Below are 5,172 nucleotides of genomic sequence, written 5' to 3'. Positions count from 1 at the left end.
CGAGATTCTCAACACTTCTTTCAGAGACAGTCAGATTCCCTAGTTGAGGTGTGTGTGTGGAGACAGAGGTGGCTCAGAGATTAAGATCACGTTCTGCTCTTGCAGAGAATCTGGGTTTGATTCATGGCACCCACATGGCAGTAAACCATAACCTATAACTCCAGTTGTAGGGGATCTAGGAAATATAACACATTTTTTTTGCTCTCCATGGGTACTTTATACATGTGACTCATAGATATGCCTGCAGGCAGAATACCTACACACATAAAATTAAAATTAGGAGTGGCTTGGTAGCTCATGCCTTTAATCCCAGCACTTGGGAGGCAGAGGCAGACAGATCTCCGTGAGTTTGAAGGCAGCGTGGTCAACATAGTGAGTTCCAGGGTATCCAGGGCTAAAGACTTTGCCTTTAAAAAGGGAATTAATTTAAAAAAATATTCACAATTTGTAATGGCATAAAGACCTCTTTTGAAAACTACCATTCAGTCAATACACTGTCCAAACACCTTGGGGGAGCGATGGCTAATGTTTAGAGAGAAAAGATGACTTGTTTACATTCACAGCACCAGTAAGGGGCTGGACCAGACAGAAAATTAAGTGTTTGGACCCTGGCCAGGATTGGGGTTGGGGAACAGAATAGAGAAAGATCAGGGATGTTAGGATCAGTCGAGTGAAGAGCTGAAGAAGTTTCATCTTGTTGAAAGGTGAGTGTTACGGTAGAAAGACAGAGATAAAGCCGAAAGGATAGTCTGGCCATGTAGTTCAAAACCAGAGGCATGGGTTTGTGCTCAGGATCTGGGCTTGAGATTGAGGTCAGTAGGGAGTCCATGAGACATCTGCTTTCAGGGAGGTGAGAGCAGATCTCTAGGCTTGGAGAAGGATGGATGGCAGAAGAGCTAAACTGAAGGGTAGTCCAGTTGGGGATCACCCCTTGGCAGCAGCAACGATGGAAAATGAAGAAGCTGTGGAGTTTATGTGATGAGATCAGTGACTAAGGATTGCAGGGAAATTCAGGAGTCTAGAAAATTCACCTAGCAGTGTCTATGGGTCCACTAAATCAAGCAGAGCAGACATGGCACCTGGCAAACATGATTGGCATTTGCCTGAGAGCTTTGAACACTCTCTGTATGCTTCTAGGAGTCTGATCATGCAGAAGGTAGGGCTGAGAACTAGAACCCACAGTTACATTGTATACTTAAGAGCTTTCCACAGGAATGGAGCAACACTTAGGGAAAAGCCCCTGGCCTGGCTGCCTACAGAGATCTGGCTTCAGAAGATGTGGTCTTCATTGGGCAGCTCTGTACTCTGATTCTGGGCTTTGTTCTTGGACACGGAGCTCCATCCTGTTTCTCAAGACACTGAGCAATTCAATGAGTTTCTTAAGGGCCTCATTAAATTTCTTCTCCATTTAAACCAGCCAGGCTGTGTTCTGTTATTTACAATTATGAGCCATGAGAATGAGCGCAGGAGGGCAGATGGAAAGAGGCGCCAGGGGATACGGGTTTATTAGAGGTGTCAGAGAGGTACCAACATGGGGTGATGTCCAAGAGGCTGCTGGCCAAGTGGCTGGGAACACAGACTTGAGATCATTAGCACATTGGGGGCTGTGAAGTGCTTTGGGATGAATTTGCAAACCTCAGGAAAGTCATTTTAGGGGTGAAAGGAAGCACAGGAGAATTCAGAGAAAAAAAGGGTACCTAGAGGAAGTGCGGAAAGAGGAGGCACTTGTGTCGAGGGCACAAAAGGCAGACTGAGGGAGGAGATGGTGAAGATGGCACTTTAGGCATTAACAAGATGAAGGGTGATATAGGCAGCTGCCTCAGTGATAGGAGCAAGAGTGGGGCTGGCATAGGCCCAGAAGAAAATGGGAAGGGGAAGTGGAGCCTGTTCTGTCTAGAAATCATTGAACAGAGACAAAGGAAGAAGTGCCAGGGACAGATGCCCAACAGCATCCACGGGCTCAGGAGGAGTTGCACGGTCTGGTCCTGAGGTGTGGGCTGGGTGGGGATAACCAGAAGGCAGTCAGGTTGCTAGGAGGCATTCCAAGTTGCTAGGTTTCTCATTTGTAGGAAATTGATGCTATTTGATACTACTATAATTCTGTCTCTTCTTTACATATTCCAGTTTTGCAATAAAAAAAGACTTGCAGTTATTTGAAACTCAGGTAGGTTGTGGGGTGAAAATTACATGGGTGGGGACTCAGGTTCTAAGGACTAAAGGGTTCTTGGTCCTTAGTTTTTGAAATCTAAGGAATGCTAAAGATAAGGTTAGGAGAGCAAGAGTTGTACAAAGGCTGGGGAGCTCAGGGACCAGGGGGGTGGATCTACCTGGCCCATATTTTCCATGACCTCTCCATGTGGATGCTGTATCCTGCCACAGTCTCAAAGTTTGTGTTTTCTCAAAATCTTATGTTGGAACCAAATCCTCAATGGGAGAGGCTAGAGACATGGATCCTTTGGGTAGTAACTTAGTTAGGAGGATGGAGCCTTCAGAAATGGGTTAGTGTCCTTACAAAGATGCTGGAGAGCTTGCAGTGAGGAAGGAGGAGCTGGCTGTGAAGCAGAGTGGGCCCTCACTTGACACTGAATTTGCCAGCACCCTGATTTTGAGCTCCCTAGAGTCCATGATGGAGAACAGTATGTTTGTGTTGTCTATAAATCACACAGTCAGAGGTATTTTGTTATAGCTGTAGAACATATTAAGATACTCCACAACTCTCAGTCCCTATTCTGTCTGGTCCCTGTCTGGTTCCTTCTTGTTATAACTGGCTCTCCCCGCCCCCATCACTTCTTTTCTTCTTGACCATTTCTCCTTTGTGTAGTTCCAGATTCTGTCCGATGACCAGCCTGAGTTCATGATCCTATGTACAATAAGCCAAGTCCTTTCTCCTTCTCTTTAAATTTACACCATTTACCTCAGGAGTTCTTGCTATTTTGTACCACATGTCAAAGCTTATGGCCTGTTCTGGTTTAATGGTTTTAAATGTATAAAGTAATATTAAAAAGGAACTCAGTTATATTGAAATACAGTTATCAAAAGTATCTATTAAAACACATTTGTAATGTGGCAGTGGGTAAGATTTTTTATTAACATGTCAGGAACTTAGCAATGGTCTGACAGGCACCACAATTTCCATGGAGTGAGGAGCAGAAGGGATGTTTTGACTTGTAAGTAGCAGTAGTAATGGTATTAAAATCATTGTATTTTTTTCTTGGTGATGAAATCATAGGTTCTATGAATCATTTTGTAGGCCTGAAGTTAAAATGGAAAAAAACCCATAAAGGTTCAGTTAGAAGTTAGTGAAAATAAAGACTTTTTTTGTTTCTCTTAGCTCAAGTTCACAGCTCCTCCTGTGCTCCTTAGGGGGCAGCTACCCCAGGTTAAGAACTCAAGGTCTGATGCTCCAGTTCCCTTTGTTCTGTTGTTAATTTCTTATCTTTTTTCTAAAATGTATCACTGCCACCTTCACTATAAGGAACCAATCGCAGAGGTGATACATTGTAAGACATGTTATGCAAGATACGGCACAGTTCAGGCTGAAGAGGCAAGGCCCCTAAAGGAAGACTCCTTGTTTCGGTAAACCAGTGACCATGACCTCAAGACCATCCCAGGAGCCTAAACCCGATCAGGGACTATTCTTGCTAATCCTTCAGCCAGACACGCACCAGGTGCACCACACATTCATATTTTCTCTGCCTGTCTCCTTCCCTCCCTCCACCCCTCTCTCCCTCCCTCTCTCTCTCTCCCTCTGTGCTTTGTACATGTACAAATGGCTTTTTTGGTAAGAGTCCTCCACTCCATTGTCTGCTGCCCATAAGCTCCCACCAGGTCTGCAGATCTGTAGAGATCTGCTAAAGGTTTGTCCAGCACAGCTTCGCTACCAGCTTGCTTCTCTTAGAAGGGAACCCACTTTTTTAGCACTTCCCATCGTCATTTCCCCCACTTCCCCAAACTTGTTTCTCAACTCACTTCACCTCCATCTTCATTTTCTTGCCTTTGAATCCTTGAGGCGATGCCAGTTTAGTTCCCCTGTCACCTTTTGCTTTGGGTCTGCTAGCCACAAAGCCACGCTGACTGTGCCAAGAAGGTTACTCTTGGTGCATTTGATCCTGTGCTCAGCAGCTCCTGGTCCTGACACAGGGGAGGGTCTCAGTGAATGCTTGCTTAATTGAGTTTCTGAAGAATGGAGCAATGCCAATCCTTCCATAAGCTCCCAGGGTCTCTTCTGTGAGTGCCCGTCGCCAGCTGTCACTCACGCCCAGCTCCTTAAGCTGGCTTTTCTTCAAGCACCGCCAGCTAAGAGGAAGAAACGGCTTTCAGCCAATGCCACTGCTTTATGAAATTTCCTGGTTACAGTTTTCTCGTGGTAATTGTGCATTCTGGGAATGAGCTAGGGAGGATGGTGAGAACTGGAGGCCCTTAGAAAACCAGGGCTCTGAGGATTAGCAATATTCTCAAAGTCATGACGCCAGCAAGCAGTCTGGTTCAAAAGTCAGAGTGTCTGCCTCTGGGGTTCTGGCCCCCAGCCATGAGGTCCAGGTTCACAGGGACCTCCCTCTCACTGTTTGTGGATGCCTGATGACATCCACATGTGAGAACCCTATTTTCACAAAATGCTTTGAGAAAAATGGCATTGTGGACGAATCTGCTTGAGTAATACCACAGGTTCTGTGTCCCACTTGCTGCTTCCTGTGCTGCTATGAAAGACCCTAGAAAATTCTACAGAAAGAAACTCGTTAGGTTGGTGTTCCCCAAATCTCTGACTGGAAAACAATTGTCTATGTAATATTGTAGACTGATTACCTCTTCTCTGAAATCCTTGAGTGTCCCAGGTTTAAGGGTCCCCCCTCCACCACAAATCTGAATATTTGCATATACACAATGGTATATCTTAGAGGGTGCTTAAGTCTAAACTTGAATTCTGTCTGTTTCATGATCACCTTACACATATACCTAAAGGCAATTTTCTAAGTTTTGTGCATTCAACAAGGTTCTACTGTGTAGAATTTTTGCATGGGTCACATTATGTCAGAAAGTTCTCTGTTTTGGAAATGTCTAGATTTTAGAGCTTTGGGTTAGAGATACTCATCCTGTATTAGCATCCTAGCAAACACTCCTTGAGAAACACTAGCTTTTATTATTGTGGAGAGAAGATGGATGGCCCAATAAAGG

Source organism: Mastomys coucha, unplaced genomic scaffold, assembly GCF_008632895.1.
Source record: "Mastomys coucha isolate ucsf_1 unplaced genomic scaffold, UCSF_Mcou_1 pScaffold16, whole genome shotgun sequence".
NCBI lineage: Eukaryota > Metazoa > Chordata > Mammalia > Rodentia > Muridae > Mastomys > Mastomys coucha.
This window is presented reverse-complemented; position numbering follows the sequence as displayed.